This window comes from Tachyglossus aculeatus, unplaced genomic scaffold (genome assembly GCF_015852505.1).
Source record: "Tachyglossus aculeatus isolate mTacAcu1 unplaced genomic scaffold, mTacAcu1.pri scaffold_102_arrow_ctg1, whole genome shotgun sequence".
Classification (NCBI taxonomy): Eukaryota; Metazoa; Chordata; class Mammalia; order Monotremata; family Tachyglossidae; genus Tachyglossus; species Tachyglossus aculeatus.
The window spans coordinates 60,937-86,598 of record NW_024044843.1 but is presented as its reverse complement, the minus strand read 5'-3'; the positions used below and the strand labels follow the sequence as shown (position 1 = coordinate 86,598).

At 46.9% G+C, this 25,662-nt stretch overlaps 1 pseudogene; it reads right to left on the bottom strand.

Annotated features, from left to right (window-relative positions):
• Positions 1 to 20,743: 20,743 nt before the first annotated feature.
• LOC119922461 lies at positions 20,744 to 21,649 on the bottom strand (annotated as a pseudogene).
• Between the last annotated feature and the right edge of the window lie 4,013 nt (positions 21,650 to 25,662).

Genomic DNA, 25,662 nt, shown 5'->3' with positions numbered 1-25,662 from the left:
CATTCATCTAGTCCTTTCCTAAAGCATCCCTCAGCCTACATCTCTCCTCTCCTCAGCCTAGTCTCGTGACAAGTTGTGTTTTTTCACAAGGAACCAAAACGCACAATCGGCTTGTAACCTTTCCACCCTATGACTGCACTTCACTCCCTCTCCATCGTTCAACACGTCTTCTCAGCTCTCAAAGCAACTTTCTCGTTGTTATTCACTATCGACTCTCCCATTTCCATCGTAGCCTGGAACTCCCTCTCTTATCGGCTCAAAATCGGAGAGAGCACTGTTCTTTCCGAATTCTGAGCACTGCTAAAATGCCTCCCGCTCCTCCTACCAGCTTCCCCGATGCAATTCGCAGCCCTCTAAACCGACGTCACCTACCTCAAGCGCGAATCAACTCATTTCCATCCTTATTTAGTGGAAAAAGCATGGGCCCAGGAGTTCTGTTCTTGACTGTGAGCTCCCTGCGGAGAGCATACACATCTTTAAGCTCTGTTCTATTGTACTCTTCCAAGCATAGCTTAGTGGGAGTCAGGTGACTTGGATTCTAATCCTGCCTCTGTCCCTTTGCTGTTGTGGGACCTTGGACAAGTTGTTTCACTTCTCTGGGCCTCATTTTCCTCAGCTGTGAAATGGCACCTAATAATTGCATATTCATCTTTAAATTCTTTCTTTCCTTCTAGAAGAGGCAGGGAATGTGTCTGTTATGGTGTTCTAAAGTAGATAGAGCACGGACGTGAGAGTCAGAAGGAGTCAGAACGACTGGGCTTCTAATTCTGGCTCCGCCTCCCATCTCTGTGTGACCCAAGGCAAGTTATTCAACTTCTCTGAGTCTCAGTTACCTCATCTGTAAAATGGGGGTTAGGACTGTGAGCTCCATGTGGAACAAGGACTGTATCCAACCTTCTTAACTTGTATTTACCCCAGGGTTTAGGAGAGTCCTTGGGACAGAGTAAGAGTTTAGCAAGTACTGCTATTACTATTATTACTCTCCAAGTGTTTAGTGTATACACTAAGCACTCAATCAATATGATTTAAGATTAAGTGATTGATAGTAAATAAGACCGGGTGAACCTAGCCCAGTAGTCTGGAAAGCCCATGACGGTAGGGATTCCAACCTTTCCCACTTTTTGTCTTCTCCAAACATTTGGGAAGAACTCTTGCAGGGAAGAATTGCTGATAGTGCCAGTGGCTGTCCAAAGCTGGTCACGTTCTCTCGGTCCTGCCTGTCATTGACCCCCTGCAAGGGATTCTGGGACCCACTGAAGACCCAAGTGACTGTCCAACGTGCTGACGCTGTGCCGGAGCACTGTAGCCCGGCGGATAGTTGGCATGGTAGAAAGGTTTGAGGAGGAGGGAGGAGAGGTGTGTGATGATAGGGGGTTACTGAACTGGAAAACACCTCCCCTCCTACTAGCACCCGTGCCCCCCCTGAACGCCGCGGCCGTGGTCCAAACCCCAACTTCGGCCCCAGACTGGCTCTTCCTCTTCCATCCTCCTCCTCCTCATCATCATCAGAGCACTGTACTAAGCGCTTGGGAAGTACAAATTGGCAACATATAGAGACAGTCCCTACCCAACAGTGGGCTCACAGTCTAAAAGGGGGAGACAGAGAACAAAACCAAATATACTAATAAAATAAAATAAATAGAATAGATATGTACAAATAAAATAAATAAATAAATAAATAAATAGAGTAATAAATATGTACAAACATATATACATATATACAGGTGCTGTGGGGAAGGGAAGGACGTAAGATGGGGGGATGCAGAGGGGGACGAGGGGGAGAGGAAGGAAGGGGCTCAGTCTGGGAGCCCCTTCCTCATCCTCGTCCCCCCGCCCCCCTCCATCCCACTCACCCCAGGTCACTCACCAGAGCAGTGTGGGGCTGGGTGTCACTGACCTTTGCAGGAGTGGGCTTGTCCCCTCTTTCCCCTCAGACTCATGGGTTTGGTCAGCCAAGAAGGAACAGAGTGGAGCCCTCGATCTCTCCATGATCTGCCTCAGACCCCGAGAAGCTTTCCAGAAGGGCCCTCGTTGCTGTAGATAAAGCAGGAGCAACTTCGGGGATAATCCCTGGAGGATGGCTCGGGGACTTGCTGAGGGAAACTTGTGATCTGAACGAGCCAAGCACTCTATGGTCACGTGGTTCCCGAAGCTCCTGGGAGACGAAGGCCCGGTCCCTGCAGCATCAGCGGTGGTGCCGGCCCCCGGGTTCCCATGGGAATAGCGGCATCTGCATCCCAGCCTCCCAACGGTTCCTGTTTTCAATGACCGTCTTTAGCCACTGTGAATTGTGTCACCTTTGTCTACTTCACAACCTGAGACACTCAATCTGTCTGTCAATCAGCCCACGGTAACTTTTTCTTCTGGCCTTTGGGAAGGGCTTATCATTTATCAGGCACGATATTAAGTGCTGGAATAGATACAAGCTAATTCATTCATTCATTCATTCAATCATATTTACTGAGCGCTTACTGTGTGCAGAGCACTGTACTAAGCACTTGGGAAGTACAAGCTAATCAGATTGGACCTTGTCCATGTCCCCCGGGGGGCTCACATCACAATCCCCATTTTACAGATGAGGAAACCGAGGCCCAGAGAAGTGAAATCACTTGCCCAATGTTACACAGCAGACGTGTCGTGGAGCCAGGATTAGAACCCAGGCCCTTCCGGACTCTGTCCAATAGGACGCATTGCTTCTCCTGGATTTCTGGGGTCAGGATACCCGGTCTCTTTACCTGAGCGGGGCTTAATTGGAGTGAAGGCCAGGCAGATTCCCTGAGAATCTATGGAAAATCTATGTTGGAACCAGGTGATTCCTTTTCCCAGATTGTATTTACTATCCGGTAGCTCTGAATATTCAAAAACCGGCAGACTATCAGAAAGGTGAACCCTAACACCATTTGCCAGTTCAATATCAGAGGCGATTTTTCTTTCACATTGAATATAACACTCACCATGATGGACATAAAAGAGGCCAGAGAGGGCAACCGGGGCTACCCCCCTCTTGGACGCCCTGACCTTGGGTATCGCCTTGGGGGAGCATCCGGGGCCGTGGACGTGGCAGGGCCGCTCTTGGTTGTCTGTACAGGATAAACACCAAGTAGCGGCTGGGATTAGAACAAAGGACCTTCTGAGTCCCAGGCCCGGGTTCTACTCTGCTGTATGACCTGGGGTAAGTCTCTTAACTTCTCTGGGCCTCAGTTACCTCATCTGTAAAGTGGGGATGAAGACTGTGAGACCCACGTGGGACAACCTGATTACCTTGTGTCTACCCCAGCGCTTAAAATAAATAGTGCCTGACATATAGTAAGCGCTTAACAAATACTATAATAATGATAATAATAATTTATTATTATTATTATTATTATTATTATCATTATTATTATCATTATTATTATTATAAGATGCCTATGGTAAGACATGGCAATATCAGAAGAGCAGCCTGCAGGTTTCAGAAATGTCACAGGCCTTACTAAGTGTGGTATTTGTTAATCTCTTACTAGGCGTCAGGCACTGTACTAAGCACTGAGGTAGAAACAAGCTCTATTTATTTATTTTATTTGTACATATTTACTCTATTTATTTTATTTGATTTATGTTTTGTTTTGTTGCCTGTCTCCCCCTTCTAGACTGTGAGCCCGCTGTTGGGTAGGGACCGTCTCTATATGGTGCCAACTTGTGCTTCCCAAGTGCTTAGTACAGGGCTCTGCACACAGTAAGCGCTCAATAAATACGATTGAATGAATGAATGAATGAATGAATGAATGAACAAGCTGGATGGAAACAGTTCACATCCCAGATGGGGCTCACAGTCTTCATCCCCATTTTACAGATGAGGTAAGTAGAGGCCTGGAGAAGTAAAGCGGCTAGCCTAAGATCACATAACAGACATGTGGCAGAGCCGGGATTAGAATCCATGTCCTTCTGAGCCGCAGGTGTAGGCTCTAACCATTAGGCGTTGCTGATCCCTCCCAGTTTGGGGAGGACCCATGACCTGAAACAGGTAGGTAGCCCAGTTGGCCCGGGTCCGGAGATCTGCAGAGCCTTAGTGAGGCTCCCCGGTGCAGACTCAGGACTGGCCCTATTTGTGGGGCCCTCCCAAGGGCCCCCCAACCCCAGGGCTGTTTGGTGGACAAGACCGGTTCAGTCAGAGAACAGTACTGCCCCTGGGGGAGAGTCCGTCATGGTTAAAATCCGAATTATTTTCCTGTCCTCCACCTGAAAGTGCCAGGATTGAAGGACCTAAGACCAACCGATTGGCGAGGAAAAGGAGAAAGCAGCGGAGACCAGAAGACTCAAAAGTACAGCAGGTAAGCGAGGTTAACCATTGTCGATGGTATTTATTGATTGCCTAGTGTGTACAGAGTACTGTAATAACCGTTTGGGAGAGTACAATAGATCAGATTGGTAGACACATTCCCTGCCCGCAACGAGTTTACAATCTGGAGGGTGAATCTGAAGGGTGAGAGGTTGATGTGTTGGTTATGATATGTATCGTATTGGGTGGTTATTTAAGCAGCCTAGCCCAGTGGAAAGAGCCCAGGCCTGGAAGCTGGGAGACCTGGATTCTAATCCCTTCTCCACCACTTGTCTGCTGTGGAACCTTGGGTAAGTCACGTCACTTCACATCTCTGTGCCCGGTTCCCTCTTCTGTAAAAGCAGTTTGGGGTTGGTAAGAAGGAATGTGGGAGTTGGTAAGGGGTAGCCGGCTTGTTAGAAGAGGTGAGATTCTAGGGAGACCGAAGTCTGGTGGATTTCTGAGGGGCGGGGCTTTCAAATTAAGGACACTGTGAGGCTGGAGATGCAGGAGAGAGGATTAAAAGGGAAGTACAATTAGGCAGTTACCTTGCATGGAACAAAGAGAGAGAAGAGAAATGATACGTAATAATAATTGTCGTATGTTATTAAGCGGTTACTGGGTACCAAGCACTACCGTAGATATAGATGGTCAGATCAGACAGACTCCATGCCAGATGGAGCTCAGAGCCCAAAAGGGAGGTATAACAGGTATTGATCACCATTTTACAGATGAGGAAACTGAGGTACGGAGAACTTGAGTGAGTTGTCCAAGGTCACACAACAAACAAACAAGTGGCAGAGCTAGGACTGGAACCTAGGTTCTCTGACTCCCAGGACCTAACCATCCTAATTGGGTTGGATACTTCAAAAAAATGATATATAAAACAGTGGAGAAGGATGAGGACAGAGGTAATTCATTCAATAGCATGGATTGAGTGCTTACCGTGTGCAAAGTACTGTACTAAGCGCTTGGAAGAGTACAGTACAACAACAAAAGACACATTCCCTGCCCACAACAAACTCACAGTCTAGAGGCAATGTGGTGGAGGGCTGATACAATAAGCCTAGTGGCTATATGATGAGAGCTTGGATTAGGGTGGTAATTCTTTGGGTGAGGAGAGATTCTGGGAACTGTTGAAGAGAAAGAATAGGCAAGGCTTATCAGGAAATTGTATTTCAATTTCCTCCCTGAATGAGGAGCAGGGAGGACTCCAGGTTTTTGGGACAGAGAGAACCGGTGTCATTTTCAGAGAGGGGAAAGTTAGATATGGGGACAGGCTTAGGGTGGAAGATGAGTAGCTTGGTTTCAAAACAGAAACAGTGTTGCCTAGTGGACAGAGCCCGGGACTGGGTGTCAGAGGACCTGGGTTCTTATTCCTGCTCTTCCAATTGCTGACTGTGTGACCTTGGGCAAGTCACTTCACTTCTCCATGTTTTAGTTCTCCTTTTGTCCCTCCAATTTAGACTGTGGGCCTCTTGTGGGCCAAGGACTGTGTCCAACCTTATTAATTTTTATCTAGCCCAACGTTTAGAAGAGCGTATGACACATAGTAAACGCCTAACAGAAACCCCTAAAAATGTCATGTAGGAAGTAGCTGTATATTCAAGGGGAGGAGTTTGGAGCCAAGAGAGGTGAGATTGGGAAAATAGATAAAGAATTCTACTCTCCAGGTATTTCTCGTGATTTTCTTGGCGGGAACAGAGATGGCCCTACTGACCGTCCGGTTCCACGACGGCTTCGTAGCCATCAGCTGCCCCCGCGCTATGACACCAACAGGGCCTGAGCCTCCATGCTGGCCTCCTCCTGGCTCAGCAGCAGTCTGAACGCCTCCCTCTACACCACCAGCGTCTTCTCCCTGTCCTTTTGTGGCCCCAACGTCGTCCACCAGTTCTTCTGCGATGGGCCACACTTGCTGAGGCTCGCCCGCTCCTCTAGCCAAGGCGCCGAGACCCCGAGTTTAGCCACGACCGTAATCTTACCCTTTTTCTGCTTTGTGCTCATAGTGGTCTCGTACGCGCGCATCTTCCGGGCTGTGCTGAGGATGCTGGCCTCAGAGGGCCGGGCCAAAACCTTCTCCACCTACCTGCCCCACCTCTCCATCTTCACCCTTTTCTTCACTTAGGGCTCCTCTGCCTATCTGAAGCCGGTATCCGACTCCCCCTCGGCGCTGGACCTGCTGGTGTCCGTGTTCTACTTTGTGGTGCCCCCCAGCCTCAAACCCTTCATCTACATCCTGAGGAACCAGAACGTGAAGGCCGCCATGGAAACCCTTTTAGGGCAGAAGCCGCTCCAGGGAATTTTCCTTTAGATTGTCAGCTCACTGGGAGCAGGCGAGCTGTCGACGGACGATGCCCTGGCATATAAATAATAATAATTAATAATTACGGTATTTGTTAAGTGCTTATTGTGTGCCAAGCACTCTTCCAAGCACTCGGGTAGGTACAAGGTAATCAGGTTGTCCCAAGTGGGGCTCACCGTCTTAATCCCCGTTTTACAGATGAGGTCACTGAGGCACAGATAAGTTACGTGGCATACCCAAGGTCACACAGCAGACAGGTGGCGGAGTCGGTATTAGAACTCACGTCCTCTGACTCCCAAGCCCGGGCTCTTCCCGCTAAACCACGCTGTTTCTTATGAAAATCATCCGTTCGGTCGTATTTATTGAGCACTTACTGTGTACAGAGCACGGTACTAAGTGCTTGGAAAGTACAATTGGAAAACAAATAGAGACAAACCATTTCCAACAATGATCTCCTCACCTCAACAGATTTCCAAGGAGCCTTGATGAACATTGGGCAAGTCACGTCACTTCTCCGTGCCTCAGTTACCTCATTTGTAAAATTCGAATGAAAACGGTGAGCCCCACGTGGGACACGGACTGTGTCCAACCGTACCGTCTGGTATTTATCGCAGCACTTAGTACAGTTGCCGGCACATAGTAAGCGCTTACAGATATCATTAAAAAAATCTATTGCACATTAAAAGTACCTTTTGCACTCTAAACCATCAGAGCATTATCGAGCAGGGAATAGACGCTGAGATGTCTTCTCTGTTTTCCGGCGTCTTTGTGAGGTCCGACCAGAGGTAGAAATTCCGATTCTGTGGGAAGAAGCGCAGTCTTGCATGTCCGCAGGGTTCAGAGGGAATCAGGAAGGGAGCGGATTTGCTCATGGGCTGGAAAAGCAGAAGTCCATCTGTTAATTGTATTTATTGAGCCCTTAATTCACTCAACTAAGAACTTGGAAGAGTACAGTATAAGAGAATTGATAGACATGTTTCCTTCCCACAAACAAGAGGCTAGTGGAAGTAATATATTTATTCATTCATTCAATCGTATTTATAGAGCTCTTACTGTGTACAGAGTACTGTACTAAACGCTTGGGAAGTACAAGTCGGCAACATGTAGAGACGATCCATACCCGACAATGGGCTCACTGTCTAGAAGGGGGAGACAGACAACTAAACAAAACATGTAAACAAGTGTCAAAACTGTGAGGATAAATAGAAGTATAGCTATATTCACATCATTAACAAACTGAATAGAATAGTAAATATGTACAGGTAAAATATAGAGTAACAAATCGGTATAAATATATACAAGTCCTGTGGGGAGGGGTAGGAGGTAGAGCGCCGGGGGGTGGGGAGGGGATGGAGGAAAGGAAAAAGGGGGCTCAGTCTAGAAGTCCGAATAGCCCTGGGAGTCCGAATCAGTCAGTCGGATTTATTGAGTGCTCACTGTGTGCAGAACACTGTACTAAATGCTAGGGAGAGTCCAATGTAACAGCAAACAGACACTTTCCCTGTCAGACCTAGGTCCTAATTCTAACTCCACCATTTGTCTGATGGGTGGTCTTGGGGAAGTCACTTAAATTCTCTGTGCCTCGGTTTCCTCACTTGTAGAACAGGGATTCTACACTTGTAGAACAGTACTTGGCTCAGATTAAGTGCTTAACAAACACATTTATTATCTTCCCTGAAATCAAAACCCTTGTTGTCCCAGTCTTTTGCTTACCGATCTTCATGACCCATGAGCAGCATGGTGCAGTAGATAGAGGACATGCCTGGAAGTCAGAAGGTCCTAGGGTCTAATTCCCGCTCTGCCACTTGTCTGCTGTGTGATTTTGGACAAGTAACTTCACTTATCTGTGCCTCTGTTACCTCATCTGTGAAGTGGGGATTAAGACTGTGAGCCCTACATGGGACAGGGACTGTGTCTAATCCTATTTGCTTGTATCCACCCCAGCGCTTAGTACAGTACTTGGCACATAGTAAGCGCTTAACAAATACCATCATTATTATTATGACCCATAATCATTAACCTTTTGTTGACCTCCCACATTCCACCTCTTGCAAATGGGTCTTGGGGGACAAAGGCAGGGATTTTTAAAATATTATTTATTAGGTGCTTACTATGTGCCAAACACTCTTCTTAGAGCTTGGATAGATACGAGTGAATTAGGTTGGACACAATCTCTAGCCCACATGGGGCTCGCAGTCTGAATAGATGGGAGAATGGGAGAAATGAAGCACAGAGAAGTGAAGTGACTTGCCCAAGGTCACACAGCAGATAAGTGAAGGAGCCGGGATTAGAACCCAGGTCCTCTTTCTCCCAGGCCTGGGCTTTTTCCACTAGGTCATTCTGCTTATCATGGTAAAACCTCACGAAAGGCAATGACTATCAAACCCCCATTGACACAAGAGTCATTTCTGTCCACCTATTAGGAAACATTTCTAGCCACTAACAGATTTATTTCAAAAGAACGCATTGAGTTAAGGCTGAGACCAAAATTTCAATTGTTTTCAATTTTCAGGATTGAGAACAGACTAAGGGCAAATGAACTGCTATCTCTCCGTCATTGAAACTTTAGTCCATTAATCAAATCACCTGTACATAAGGCCCATAAAATAATGGAACAGGTCGGTCCTAAGAACAATAGAGAGTGAGGGAAAGAGAGAGGAACAGAAAAAGTGAGAGAGAGAGGGGGAGGGAAAAAGAGTCCAAGGAAGAGAAAAAGTGAGAGGGAGGAAACCGAGGGAGTGGAGAAAAAGGTGCGAGTGTGAGAGGAGGAGAAAAATAAGAGAGAGACTGAAGAGGAAAGCATAAAGGAGAGTAAAAGCAAGTAATAGGGAATGTGGGAAAGCAAGTGAGAGGGAGAAAAGGTATGAGAGAGGGTGGAGGGGAGAAAAGAGGGAGTGAGAGAGAGCATAAGGGAGAGAAAAAGTGAGAGAAAGGGGAAAGAGTGACGGAGAGAAAATGGGACAGAGTGAGAGGGAGAAAACTGCGTGAGAGAGATAAACAAGAGATGGAGAGAGCAAGGAATAGAGAGGGAGAGGGAAAGAAAAATTGAGAGTGGGAGAAAAAGAGCGAGAGGTAGAAAAATGCAAGAAAGAATGAGATGGAGAGAAAAACGAGAGGGAGAGTGGGATAGAAAAATAGCAAGAGGACGAGAGAAAAATGAGAGTGAGCAGGAGGAAAAGAGAGAGAAAGAGAAAAGTGTATGAAGGAGTGAAAGGGAGAGAAAAACAGGAGAGAGCAAGTGAGAAAGAGAACCAGAGAAAACGCAAATCAGTAGTAGTAGTAGTAGTAGTAGTAGTAGTAGTAGTAGTAGTAGTAGTAGTAATGATAGCAATAATAATAATGGCATTTGTTAAGAGCTTATTATGTGCCAAGCACTGTTCAATGCGCTGGGGTAGATACAAGGTAATCAGGTTGTCCCACGTGGGGCTCACAGTCTTCATCCCCATTTTATAGATGAAGTAACTGAGGCACAGAGAAGTCAAGTGACTTACCCAGGGTCATCCAGCAGTAATAATAATAATAGCATTTATTAAGCACTTATGTACAAAATACTTCTCTAAGCCCTGGGCACTGTTAGCATCGATGGAGCCCCCTGTGCAGGTTCAGTGACATTCTGATGTAGTAGGAATGACATTTGCTTCACTCCTACTATGTACAAAGCACTGTACTAAGGTCAAGGAGTGAAATACGTTGGGTCCTTGGCCTCCAAGAAGCTCCGATTCTAAGGTAATAATAATAATAATAGTATTTGTTAAGCACTTACATGTGCCAAGCACTGTTCTAAGCACTGGGGTAATTAGGTTGTCTCATGTGAGGCTCACAGTCTTAATCCCCAATTTCCAGATGAGGTAATTGAGGCCCAGGGAAATGAAGTGACTTGCCCAAAGTCACACAGCTGGCAAGTGGCGTAGCTGGGATTAGAACTCAAGACCTCTGACTCCCACGCCCGGGCTCTTTCCACTGAGCCACGCTGCTGTCCTGGGTCCCCTTATGGACACCCCGGCTCCAGAAAGAGGGGCGAGAAAGGGGGAGGAAATTCGATCTCTCGAAGAAACATGAAGCTCTTTGAGTACCTACCCTGGAGTGGAGAATCTTCCAAGGGTTCTTCTCAGCTCTGAAAGGGAAGGGTTTTCATTGTGCCTCCTCTTGAGCCAGGATGAGTCACTAGCTGTCCCTAAAGCAGGAGGGATTGAAGTTAGGTTCCTACAAGAAATTTGTGGTGGTGTAACACCGAAAAGGGAGAAGTAGGATATGTACTCTGCATCCCAACAGGTTCTAACAGAAATAGAGAGAAGTTCGATTTTCTGTCTATTTTTCCAGCACGTTCCCTCTCTGTCTCTCCTTCTCATCCTCCTCTGTTCCCTACCACTTTTTCTGGGGACCAATACGTCTATCCAGTCTGCTATATTGGACTCTCCCAAGCACTCAATACAATGCTTTCTACACAGCAAGTGCTAAATAAATACCATTGATGGATTAGCTCTAGCTCGCTCGCCCATTCATTCAATCAATCGCATTTATTGAGCGCTAACTGTGTGCCGAACACTGTACTAAGCGCTTGCGAAAGTACAATTCGGCCACAGATGGAGACAATCCCTACCCAACAACGAGCTCACAGTCTAGAAGGTGGAGACAGCCAACAAAACAAAACAAGGAGACAGCACTTGTTAAGTCCTTACTATATCCCAAACACTGTACTAAACGCTGGGGTAGACAAAAGATAATCAGGTCCCACATGAGGCGCACAGCCCAAGTAGGAGGGAGAACATGTATTGAATCCCCATTTTGCAGATGGGGAAACAGAAGCATAGAGAAGTGGAGCGATTTGCCCTAGTGTTACACAGCAGATGGCAGACAAGTGGCTGAGGCAGGATTAGAACCCAGTTCCTTCTGACTGCAAGGCCTCGGCTCTATCCGCTAGTCCACGCTACGTCTCACCCCTCAGCTCTTGCTTAGCGTCTTCCATCCCTCAGCTCCCCGAGGTCGATGGGAAGCTCAGCTCACACTCTTTGTTCCCTTGACTCTCTCCCACTTTTTCTGGGGACAAATATGTCTATCAAGTCTGTTATATTGGACTCTCCCAAGCACTTAATACAGTGCTCTCTACACAGTAAGTGCTCAATAAACACCACTAATGGATTAGCTCTACCTTGTTCATTCATTCATTCCTTCAATCATATTTATTGAGCGCTTCCTTTGTGCAGAGCAGTGTACTAAGTGCTTGGAAAGTTTAATTAGGCAACAGATGGAGACAGTCCCTACCCAACAACGGGCTCAAAGTCTAGAGGTGGGGAGACAGCCAACAAAACAAAGTAAGTAGACAGCATTTGTTAGGTGCTTACTATATGCCAAGCACTGTACTAAACGCTGGCGTAGACAAAAGATAATCAGGCCCCACATGAGGCTCCGCAGGCCCCTGCTACTTCTCACCCCTAAGCTCTTCCTTAGAGCTTTCCACTCCTCAGCTCCCCGATGTCAATGAGAACCTCGGTTCACACTCTTGGCTCCATTGGCTCACTCCTAAACCACTCCTGGACTCACATTTAGAAGTGGGCCATCTCTTGTTGGGTCAGGACTCGTAATTGTAGGCTAGTGATGGCCTAGGATTTCTCCCTGATTTCGTCAGCATCTGGGATTTTGCAGTTTTGAGGCAAGGCCAGGAATAATCCACACAGGGCAGACTAGACCGTAAACTCCTCAAGGGTAGGGATCCTGTCCTATATTGCACTTTCCCCTGCTCTGCACAGAGGAGTGCTCAATAAATAATCTGGATTAGTTGCCCATATACCCAAATTCCATTTATCTAAATACCGTCTAGGCTACAGATTGTCCTGGTGTGTGTGGAGGGACTCGGTTCCACCTCTAATCACCATTCCTGGTGCAAAGAAAATACAAACAAATTCTCACTCTGGTTCAGAGAAACGATTCCACTGGATGGGCTGAGTAGGACTCAGTTTTGGAAATTCAATCCCCAGTCTCGTGAGTGAGGAGGTGAGAAGGAATCTGAGCTGGAGAGGGCTGAGCTGGGAGGCAGAAAAAAGATTATCCCCCAACCCCTTTTTCCAAATCTCTTCAGGAGCGGGTGGCCGGTGGAAAGACGGTCAGGCATCGGACCGACGTCCGAGGAAATTTAATTCCTACCGTCGCCTCTGCTCTACATCTTTTCGTCTTTCCAGGGTCCTATTGTCCTTTATGTAGGATCTTGGGGAATTGAGAGAGGCAATCAGGAGATAAGGACCGGAATGTCTCTCCAGGTGCTCTTCACATTTGGGGCTTGGGGGAACCAATGTTTCTGGAGTACGGGATCACCGAAGAGAGAGATATGTTGGCACAGATGGTGAGGGCCCCCCTCGGATTCTCCCGCCCTCCAGCTGTAACATTTATTCGGGCACAGAGGCGACCAGTGCAGGAACTCCTGGGAGAAAGACTTGGGGAGAGAGATGCCTTAGCTATCAGCTTCCGAGCACTTCAAAGCATTCTCAAATTCATTAATCCCGGTTCTGCCACTTCAGCTGTGTCACTTTAGGCAAGTCACTTAACTTTTCTGTGCCTCAGTAACCTCATCTGTAAAATGGGGATTAAGACTGTAAGCCCCACATGGGACAACCTGATAACTTTGTATCTTCCCCAGCACTTAGGTCAGCGCTTGGCACATAGTAAACGCTTAATAAATGCCATTATTATGATTTATTATTATATATGACTGATTGATTGAATGAATAACGGCGTGGACAGCATGACAAGGGTCTTCTCCTCGATCTTCATCCTTCATTCATCCATTCATTCAATCGTATTTATTGAGCGGTTACTGTGTGCACAGCACTGTACTAAGCGCTTAGAAAGTACAATTAAGCAATAAAAAGAGACAATCCCTGCCCACACAGGGCTTGCAGTATAGAAGGGAGAAGACAGATATCAAAACAAGTAAACAGGCATCAATATAAATAAATAGAATGACACATATATGCATATAAATTAGAGAAGCAGCGTGGCTCAGTGGAAAGAGCACGGGCTTGGGAGTCAGAGGTCATGGGTTTGAATCCCGGCTCTGCCACCTTTCTGCTGTGTGACTTTGGGCACCCCCTTAACTTCTCTGTGCCTGAGTTACCTCATCTGGAAAATTGGGATTAAGACTGTGAATTACAACGTGATTACCTTGTATGTACCCAGCGCTTGGCACATAGTAAGAGCTTAACAAGTACCCAAATTATTAAATTAATATAATTATTCATCTGCATGTTTTTGCTGGACCTCCATATTTCGGAATTGTTCCCCCCACTGCTCATGCCAGATCCCAGTTCTTAGGGCTGCAGGCTCTATTTCCCTTCTTGGCTCTTGTTTCGCCTAGCATTGACAGAACTGTGCTGTATGTGTGGGGTTCTGGGTGCATTGCGAAAAGTTTAGTCTCTCATTTCCATTTATGACTTTAGTTTCTGCTGAGACAAAGGCGAATCTGTTTAGACACACCCTTGACTGCTTCTGATTCTTTCTCCTCCTTCTTGATGTTGTTGTTACTAAGAACTTACTATGGGTCAGACACTGTACTAAGGGCTGGGGTCGATGCAAAATAATCAGGTTGGATGCAGCCCCTGTCCCACGTTGGGTTCACAGTCTCAATCTCAATTTTTCAGATGAGGTAACTGATGCCCGGGGAAGTGAAGTGACTTGCTCAAGGTCACACAGCGGACAAGCGGTGGAGCCGGGATGAGAACTCAGGGCCTTCTGATACCATGCCCTGTGCGCTTTCCACTTTTCACACTGCCACTCAGGCGTGTATGTTCTGCTCTAGAATTACAGGTCTTGGTGGTTTAATTCAGGGGTTCCTCCTTACATGGTTTTGAGCTCGAAGTGGACAGGGAACGTTTCTGTCAACAGGGTTGTATTGTCCCAAGTGCTTAGTACAGTGTTCCGCACAGTAAGTGCTCACTAAATAGCATTAATACCGTTAAATGGCGTTTGTTTCAGGGTTCCACTAGCGAACTGGGAGTGATTACCATGTGGGACAGGGACTGTGTCCAACCTGATGGGTTTGCATCTACCGTGGCACTTAGTTCAGTGCCTGGCACATAGTAAGTCAATCAATCAATCAATCGTATTTATTGTAAGTCCTCAATAACTACCATTAAAATTTTTGATAGTTGAATTGAGTGATTGATTGCCTGAGCCTTCCCTAGAAGACGAGAAGAGAAGCATCGTGGCTTAGTAGAAAGAGCCAGGGCTTGGGAGGCAGAGGTCGTTGGCTCTAATCCCGGCTCCACCACTTATTAGCTGTGTGAATTAGGGCAAGTCACTTAACTTCTCTGGACCTCGGTTCCCTCATCTGTAAAATGGGGACTAAGGCTGTGAGCCCTTCGTGGGACACCCTGATGACCTATCTACCCCAGCGCTTAGAACAGTGCTTGGCACATTGTAAGCGCTTAACAAATACCAACAATATTATTATTAAGAAGGTGACATGTTTCCTACAGGATTTTTCCCCAAATGATTCCCGTCCCCAGGATGATCTTCATGTGTCCCTGTTTCTCAGGGCCATCTTCTCATTCGCAGCACCCTCCTCAGGACGGCATTCACACCCCCGTTCCTCAGGATGTAGATGAGGGAGTTCAGGGCGGGGGGGGGGGGGCACCACCGTGTAGAACGCGGACACCAGAAGATCCACGGTGGAAGAGGAGTCTGAGGGCGTATGGAGGTGGGCGACACTTCCCGTGGAGATGAATAAAATCACCACGGCATGGTGGGGCAGGCTGGTGTAGAAGACTTTGTTCCGGCCGTCGGCGGACGGCATCCTCAGCATGTCCCGGAAGATTTGCACGTACGAGACGACGATGGAGAGGAGACATGAGATGTTCAGAATGGTGGAGAACACCGTGACTCCAATCTCCTGGAGGCTCCCACTGGAGCCTGAAAGTTCCATCATTTGGGGAGCGTCACAGACTATATTATTATTATGGTATTCGTTATGCACGCACTATATCATTATTATAGCATATGTTAAGCACTTACTACATTATTATTATTGTGGTATTTGTTAAGCACTCACTATATTATTATTATGGCATTAGTTAAGCACCTATTATATTCGTATTATGGCATTTTTTAAGCACTTACTATGCTATTATAATGGTATTTGTTAAGCACACACTATGTTATTATGATGGTATTTGTTAAGCACTCACTATTATTATTATTATGGCATTTGTTAAGCAATTATATTATTATTATGATGGTATTTGTTCAGCACTCACTATGTCATTATTATGGCATTTGTTAAGCACTTACAATATTGTAATTATACAATATTGTTTTGTAGCAGTGTTGTAATAGTGTTTTGTAACAACAAAACAATAATATAGTAAATGCTTAACAAATGCCGCAATAATAATATATTGAGTGCTTAATAAATTCCATAATAATAACATAGTAAGTTTTTAACAAATGCCATAGTAAAGACATAGTGAGTGCCTAACAAATATCATAATAATAATGTAGTAAGCGCTTAACAAATGACGTAATAATAATATAGTGAGTTCTTAATAAATACCACAATAATGATATAGTAAGTGCTTAACAAATACTGAAATAATAATATAGTGAGTGCTTAACAAATCCCATAATATTATTAATATAGTGAGTGTTTAACAAATCCCATAAGGTAGTGAGTGCTTAACAAATACCATAAGAATAGAGTAAGTGCTTAACAAATGCCGTAATAATAATATAGTGAGTGCTTAATATGTACCATAATAATTGCGGAGTGAGTGCTAAACAGATATCATAATAATCTAGTAAGCGCTTAACAAATACAACAGTAATGATGATAATATTAATAATTACTGTAAATCTAGGCGGATAAATGTAGGTGGAACAATCTGTCCCTTTAGTTTTGCATTTTTTCTGCTTCTAGAGAGTGAACGTAACGGCCCACTGGAAATCCTACCTACTGTGAACATCATCATCATCATCATCATCATCATCATCATCATCAATCGTATTTATTGAGCGCTTACTGTGTGCAGAGCACTGTACTAAGCGCTTGGGAAGTACAAGTTGGCAACATATAGAGACAGTCCCTACGAAACAGTGGGCTTACAGTCTAAAAGGGGGAGACAGAGAACAAAAGCAAACATACTAACAAAATAAAGTAAATAGAATAGATATGTACAGGTAAAATAAATAAATAAATAGAGTAACAAGTATGTACAAACATATATACATACATACATACAGGTGCTGTGGGGAAGGGAAGGAGGTAAGATGGGGGATGGAGACGGGGACGAGGGGGAGAGGAAGGAAGGGGCTCAGTCTGGGAAGGCCTGCTGGAGGAGGTGAGCTCTCAGTAGGGCCTTGAAGGGAGGAAGAGAGCTAGCTTGGCGGATTGGCAGAGGGAGGGCATTCCAGGCCCGGGGGATGACGTGGGCCGGGGGTCGATTGCGGGACAGGCGAGAACGAGGTACGGTGAGGAGAGTAGCAGCAGAGGAGCGGAGGGTGAGATATGGGCTGTAGAAGGAGAGAAAGGAGGTGAGGTAGGAGGGGGCGAGGTGATGGAGAGCCTTGAAGCCCAGGGTGAGGAGTTTCTGCCTGATGCGCAGATTGATTGATAGCCACTGGAGATTTTTGAGGAGGGGAGTAACATGCCCAGAGCGTTTCTGGACAAAGACAATCCAGGCAGCAGCATGAAGTATGGATTGAAGTGGGGAGAGACACGAGGATGGGAGATCAGAGAGAAGGCTGATGCAGTAGTCCAGACGGGATAGGATGAGAGCTTGAACGAGAAGGGTAGCGGTGTGGATGGAGACGAAAGGGAGGATCTTGGCAATGTTGCGGAGCTGAGACTGGCATGTTTTGGTGACGGCTTGGATGTGAGGGGTGAACGAGAGAGCGGAGTCGAGGATGACACCAAGGTTGCGGGCTTGTGAGACGGGAAGGATGGTAGTGCCGTCAACAGAGATGGGAATGTCAGAGAGATGGCAGGGTTTGGGAGGGAAGACAAGGAGTTCCGTCTTGAACATGTTGAGTTTTAGGTAGCGGGCAGACATCCAGATGGAGATGTCCTGAAGGCAGGAGGAGATGCGAGCCTGGAGAGATGGGGAGAGAGCAGGGGCAGAGATGTAGATCTGGGTGTCATCAGCGTAGAGATGATAGTTGAAGCCGTGGGAGCGAATGATCAAATACCACAACTATTATCATTGTTAGGAGATTATTTATTATTAACTGTTATTAATAATAAAAACGTATTTTTAAGCTTTTATTAGTAAAAATCAGCTTCCTCAGCACTTTGGCAATCACAACCTCCCTTGGCGTTTCTATACATGTTGATTTGCCTCGTCGGCTATACCAATCAATCAATAAATCATATGTATTGAGTGATTCCTGTATGCAGAGCACCTTGCTAAGTCCCTGGGAGAGTAGAGTATAATAGAACTGTCAGACATATTCCCCACCCACAATGATCTTACATTCTAGAGGAGCTCACATGGCAGACAAGCAGCGTTGCACAGTGGAAAGAGCACGGACTTTGGAGTCAGGGGTCATGGGTTTGAATACCGGCTCTGCCAGTTGTCAGCTGTGTGACTTTGGGGAAGTCACTTAACTCCTCTGTGCCTCAGTTCCCTCATCTGTAAAATGGGTATGAAAACTGTGAGCCCCCCGTGGGGCAACCTGATCTCCTTGTAACCTCCCCAGCGCTTAGAACAGTGCTTTACACACGCGCTTAATAAATGCCATTATTATTATTATAGACAAGGGTTAGAGTCAGGATTCGAACCCAGATCTCTCTGACTCCCAGGCCTGTACTCTATCCACTAGGCCGCGCTGCTTCCAGCGCTTAGAACAGTGGTCGGCATATAATAAGTTCTTAACAAATACCATAATTATTATTCTCACTGGAGCAGGCAATATTCACTTCGAACTTATAATGAGATCAGTTCTGTAGCCTCGGTATACTTTATCCATGCCCTGCTTCTCCTGGATAGTGTTTTTTGGGATCGATCAATCCATCAATTAATCAACTAATCAATCAATCAATGACCCAAAGTGTTTATTGAGTGCATTTTGAATGCTAAGCACTGCACTAAATGCTTGGGAAAGTAAACAGAAACAAGACCCAGGGTCAAGTAATCAATGGCATTTATTGAGCACCTACTACATACAGAGGATTGTGCTGCTACTACTACTACTAATTATGGTATTTGTTTAGCACTTACTATAATAATAATGATAATAATAATAATAATGGCATTTGTTAAGCGCTTACTATGTGCCAAGCACTATTCTAAGCGCTGGAGGGATACAAGGTAATCATGTTGTCCCACATGGGGCTCACAGTCTTAATCCACATTTTACTGATGAGGTAACTGAAGCCAAGAGTAGTTAAGTGACTTGCCCAAAATCACACAGCTGACAATTGGCCGAGGCGGGATTAGAACCCATGACCTCTGACTCCCAATCCCGGACTCTTTCCACTGAGCTACGTTGTTTTGCATAGGAAATGCTTTGTGGCAAGCATTGTTCTAAGCCCCGGGGTATGTACAAGGCAATGAGGTTGAACACGGTCCCTGTACCGCATGGGGCTCACAGTCTCAATCTCCATTTTATTTATTCATTTCATTCATTCAATCACATTTATTGAGCACTTCCTGTGTGCAGAGCACTGTACTAAGCTCTTGGAAAGTCCAATTCGGCAACAGATAGAGACAATCCCTACCCAACAAGGGACTCACAGTCTAGAAGGGGGAGACAGGCAACATAACAAAACAAGTAGACAGACATAAGTAGCATTTTACAGATGAGGTAACTGAGACAGAGAAGTGAAGTAACTTGCCGAAGGTTACACAGTACACAAATGGTGGAGTCGGGATTAGAACCCACGACATCTGATTCCCAAGCCTGTGCTCTTGCCGATAGGCCATACTAAGCACTTGGGAAGGTATAATAGAGGCAGGAGATCTGGCCCCCTTTTCCTCAGCTCCCCCTCCACTCCCCATAGCCTTACCTCGCTCTCTTTACCCCCCTCCCCGCCCCACAGCACTTGTGTACATATGTACATATCTATAATTCTATTTATTTACATTAATGCCTGGTTACTTATTTTGATGTCTGTCTCCCACCTCTTATAAGCTGTGTGACTTTGGGCAAGTCAATTAACTTCTCTGTGCTTCAATTCCCTCATCTGTAAAATGCGGATTAAGACTGTGAGCCCTACGTGGGACAAACTGATTTCCTTGTATCTAACCCAGCGCTTAGAACAGTACTTGGCACATACTAAGAGCTTAACAAATACCGTTATTATTATTATTATTATTATAGTCAGCATGTATCTCCATCCTCTTCCATGGAATCGAAGGGATTAGGCTGGGAAAATATTAAGTTGTTCCTTATGCTCCCCTATGAAGCAGCGTGGCCTAGTGGATAGAACATAGGCCCAGGTTCTAATCCCGGCTCCGCCACTCAACTGCTGTGCGACCTAGGGCAAGTCACTTCACTTTTCTGAGCCCTAGTGAATTCGTCTATATAGGGATTAAGACTGTGAGCCTCATGTGGAACAGGGACTGTGTCCAACCCGATTTGTTTGTTTCCACCACAGCGCTTAATTCAGTGCCTCGCGCATAGGAAGTGCTTAACAAACACCATGGTTTTTAGTGTTATTATTCTCTGGGCTTCAGTAACCTCATTTGTAAAATGGGGATAGAGACTGTGAGCACCAAGTGGGACAGAGACTTCGTATACCCCCCAGCGTTTAGTACGGTGACTGGAACGTAGTAAGCGCCTAAAAACTACCATCATCATTATTACTATTATTATTACTAGAGGGGCCGGTGGAGGAGAGAATCTCGCTCTTCATTGGCGAAAGAAGCAGAGAAACAGTGTGGCTTAGTGGTAGAGCCCGGTCCTGGGAGTCAGAAGGATGTGGGTTCTAATCCTAGCTCTGACGCGTGTTCACTGTGTGACCCTGGCCAAGTCTCTTCATTTCTCTGGGCCTCAGTTCCCTATCTGTAAAATGGGGATTAAAAGCGTAAGTCTCATGTAGGACAGGGACCGCGTCCAACCTGATTAACTTGTAACTATTCTGAATTTTAAACAGCGCTAGGCACCCAGTATGCTCTCAACTAGTACCATAATAATAATGATAATCATCATTATTATTATCAGCGCTTCAGGGAGGAGAAGACCTTCCAGACGCCTGCCTGGATCTCTCTGTTGCGGAGGCTGTAGGCAATTGGGTTGCGGGTCGGCGTGACCGCCACCACCTTGTCCCTCTCGAAGGAGTAGGACGAGGCGGGATGGATGTAGGTGTAGATGATGGGGAAGTAGTAGAGGGATACCACGAAGAGGTGGGAGGATCAGTTGGAGAAGGCCTTCCTCTTGCCCTCGGTCGTCCGAATGTGGAGGATGGCGGCCACGATGATGCTGTAGGAGAGGCAGGTCAGCAGGAAGTCCCCCATGGACAGGGGGATGTCAGCCATGAAGACCGTCACCACGTTGTCCTGGACGGGGCTAGAGGAGATGGCCAGCAGGGCGGGGATCTCACAGAAGAAGTGGTCCACGGCGCCCGTCCCGCAGAATGTCAGCCGGAGGATGAGACCCATGTGCACCGAAGCGTTGGTGACAGCGATGAGGAAGACGGCGGCGAGGAGGGAGGGGCACGTCCGCCAGCTCATGAAGGTGGCATAGAGGAGAGAGAAGCAGATGGCCACGCAATGGTCATAGGCCATGGCGGTGAAGAGGGCCATCTCGGACCCCAGGGACCAGGTGAAGAAGAACTGGGCCATGCAGCCACCGTAGATGATGGTCTTCTGGGGCCCGAGCGTGGTCCCCAGCAGCCTGGGGACAATAAAGGCGGTGCATGCGATGTCCACCAGGGCCAGGGTCAGCGGCTGGACGTACATGGGCGAGTGCAAGGCCGTGCTGAGAGAGACCGCGGACACAATGAGACCGCTGCCCAGCACGGCCACCATTTAGACGCACAGGAAGATGGAGAAGATGAAGGGATGCATCTCGGGGCGGTTCGACAGGCCCAGGATGACGAATGTAGACACGGTGCTGTGGTTCATCGGATTTGGGCTGAAGGGGACCGGGAAGGGGTCGGTGAAGGAGAGAGAGAGAGCCGGCCGTGCAGTGAATGAGGGGAGCTGTCAGGAAGGTATGTGGGAGAGCTGGTGGGGAAGGGGAGAAGGAAAGCTAGTGGTCCAGGTCAAAGAAAGAGCTGTTTGCTTCTTCAGTCTTCTCTGTCGTGCCTGGCTCTGAGAACCGTCCCTGGCTCTGGGAACCGTCTCTGGCTCTGGGAACCGCCTCTGGACGATATTCACTTGGGAGTAGTGACAGAAACTGAGGAAACAGTAGAAGTAGGTTACTTCTCCTCAAGACGCTATCCAACCTTGGCTTCACAGACTCTGTCCTCTCCTGCTTCTCCTCTCATCTCTCCGGCCGTTCATTCTCAGTCCCATTTGCGGGCTCCTCCTTCCCCTTACTGTAGGGGTTCCTCAAGGGTCAGTTCTTGGTCCCCTTCTGTTCTCTATCTACACTCACCCCTTCGTGAACACATTCGCTCACCAAAAAGTGCCGCTCTCACCTCCGCAACATTACCAAGATCCGCCCATTCCTCTCCATCCAAACCGCTATCCTGCTGGTTCAATCTCTCATCCTATCCCGACTGGATTACTGCATCAGACTCCTCTCTGATCTCCCATCTTCCTGTCTCTCCCCACTTCAATTTGTACTTCACGCTGCTACCCGGATCATCTTTGTGCAGAAACGCTGTGGGCATGTTACTCCCCTCCTCAAATATCTCCAGTGGCTACCAATCAACCTAAGCATCAGGGAAAAACTCCTCACTCTCAAGGCTTCAAGGCTCTCCATCACCTCGGCCTCTCCTACCTCACTTCTCTTCTCTCCTTCTACAGCCCAGCCCGCACCCTGCGCTCCTCTGCCGCTAACCTCCTCATGTGCCTCGATCTCGACTGTTCCGCCGTCGACCCCCGGCCCACGTCCTCACCTTGGCCTGGAATGCCCTCCCTCCGCACATCCGCCAAGCTAGCTCTCTTCCTCCCTTCAAAGCCCTACTGAGAGCTCACCTCCTCCAGGAGGCTTTCCCAGACTGAGCCCCCTCCTTCCTCTCCCCCTCCCCATCCCCCCACCCTACCTCCTTCCCCTCCCCAGGTAACCTGTATATATGTTTGTACAGATTTATTGCTCTATTTATTTTACTGGTACAAAACACGATTCTATTTATTTTATTTTGTTAATATGTTTTGTTTTGTTGTCTGTCTCCCCCTCTAGACTGTGAGCCCGCTGTTGGGCAGGGACCGTCGCTATATGTTGCCAAATTGTACTTCCCAAGCGCTTAGTACGGTGCTCTGCACACAGCAAGCACTCAATAAATACGACTGAATGAATGAATGAATGAAAAGTAGTTGACTACTACTATTACCAGTACTACTACTACTAATAATAATGGTGTTTGTCAAGCGCCTACTTTATGTCAATCACTGCTCTAAGCGCTGTGGTTGGTACAAAGTAATCAGGTTGTCACACGTGGCGCTCACAGTCTTAATCCTCATTTTACTAAAGATGAGGGAACTGAAGCACAGAGAAGTGAAATGGCTGCCCAGGTTACACAACAGACAAGTGGCAGATCAGGGATTAGAACCCATGTCCTCTGACTCCCAAGCCTAGGCTCTTCCCACTAATTCTTCTTTCTTCTTCTTCTTCTTCTTCTTCTTCTTCTTCTTCTTCTTCTTCTTCTTCTTCTTCTTCTTCTTCTTCTTCTTCTTCTTCTTCTTCTTCTTCTTCTTCTTCTTCTTCTTCTTCTCCTTCTTCTCCTTCTTCTTCTTCCTCTTCTTCTTCTTCTTCTTCTTCTTCTTCTTCTTCTTCTTCTTCTTCTTCTTCTTCTTCTTCTTCTTCTTCTTCTTCTCCTTCTTCTTCTCCTTCTTCTCCTTCTTCTTCTTCCTCTTCCTCTTCCTCTTCCTCTTCTTCTTCTTCTTCTTCTTCTTCTTCTTCTTCTTCTTCTTCTTCTTCTTCTTCTTCTTCTTCTTCTTCTTCTTCTTCTTCTTCTTCTTCTTCTTCTTCTTCTTCTTCTTCTTCTTCTTCTTCTTCTTCTTCTTCTCCCTTACCCCTTTTAACGTCTTCCTTTCTTCTTCTTTTAACTGTATACAAGTGAGTGTGTATATGTTTATATGAGGATGACTGCTGGTGTGTATGTGTATGGGTATGTGAGTCTGTGCACTTACGGGTGTCAGTGTGAGAAATGGTTGTGAGTGTGTATGTGAGAGCAAATATAAGAGGGAGGGTGTACATGTGTGAACATATATGTGTGCAGGGAGTATGAGTGTGTATATATGTGTGTCCCCCTCACTGGTCTCCAGACCGAGATTCCAAAATTTTCCACAATAGCGACAGGCAATCATTCATTCAATCATATTAATTGAGTGCTTAATGTGTGCCGAGCACTGTACTAAGCGCTTGGAAAGCACAATTCAGCAACAAATAGAAACAATCCCTGCCCACAACGGGCTTACAGAACGCATCAATAAGTACGATCGATTGATTGATGGCTAGATGGCTGGATGGAAGGCTATCACGGGGCTCTTTTGAAGAGCTGAATAGTGAATTTCCAGCCTACTCTGCCACAGTTCGGATCCTAGTTATCTCCCCGTCCTAGCCTCCCTCTTCCCCCTCCCCCAACGGTCAGCCTCTGGGACCCTCCTACTCATCCGGCCTTGACTCCTACATCAACCTCCTCGCTGACCTCCCTGCCCTCGCCTTTCCCCACTCCAGTCTGTACTTCACTCTGCTACCCGGGTTAGTTTTCTACAAAAACGTTCAGGCCGTGTTTCCCCACTCCTCAAGAACCTTCGGTGGTTGCCCATCCACCTCTATATCAAACAGAACCTCCTCACCATTGGCTTTAAAGCACGTAGTCAACTCGTCCCACCCTATCTCACCTCATGAGTCTGCTACTGCAGCCCAGCCCGCACACTATGCTCCTCTAGCGCCAGGCCACTCACTGTTCCCCGATCTCATCTATCTTGCTGCCGATCCCTTTCCCACATCTTCCCCCTTACCTGAAACTTCTTCCCCTTCCAGATCCCCACTCTCCGCACATTCAAAGCCATACTGAAGGCCTGTCTCCTCCAAAAGGCCTTCCCTGATTAAGTCCTCTTTTCCCCACCTACCTATCCGTTCTTCATTGTGTAAGCCGCAGAAGAGAGTGGGAGAAGAAGAAAGGAGGGCTTATTCAGGGAAGGCCTCTTGGAGGAGATGGGCCTTCAGTAAGGCTTCGATCGGGCGGGGGTGGTTATGTAAGATCACAACTCTCTTCATCTCTTCAGTGCCCTCCTAATATTATCATTTTTTCCCTTGAATTTCCCACGGTGAACACCTTCTCTTCCCCACAACCTCTCCTCATTCAATCAATCAATGATATGTACTGAGCGCTTACTATGTGCAGAGCACCGTACTAGGTTCCTTGGAAAGTAGAATACAACAGAATTAGCAGACACGTTCCCTGCCCATAAAGAGCTCCCGGCTGAGACTCACCAGGTTAGGCCCGAGCTGGGATTCGCTGGTCTCCCCTGCCTTCGGGTCCTGTCTGCATTACTCTGACCCCTCAGTGTCCCCCGATTGTCGGCCAGCCTTCTAAAAGGGGAGACCTCTAGGAGCGTTCTAAAAGTTGAGACCCACCCCCACCCCCCTTCTCTCTTTCGCAAAGAGCCGAGCGGCTCTCCAGATGGTGACGTCTTCTTTCTTTCCCAAAGCTCCTAGGTCATCTGTGGTCGATTTTCAAGAGAAGACGAGGGTAACGCTCTTTAGAGGAGTCTGCGCGCATCGTGAGACGGGCTTTCCGGAGTCTTTCAGGCCTTTGGTGGCTTCTATCTCACAGGAAGACGTGGAGGCGGCCGGCCCAATCTGTAAGCACACTGGTTCCTCCTGATTTCCTTGGACAGTAGCTTTCACATTCGTCATGCCTTACTACGGCCCAGCCCACATGCTTCGCTCCTCTCATGCCCCCTTACTCATCGTGCCCCGTTCTTGTCTATCTCACTGACGCCCCTTTCCCCACATTTGC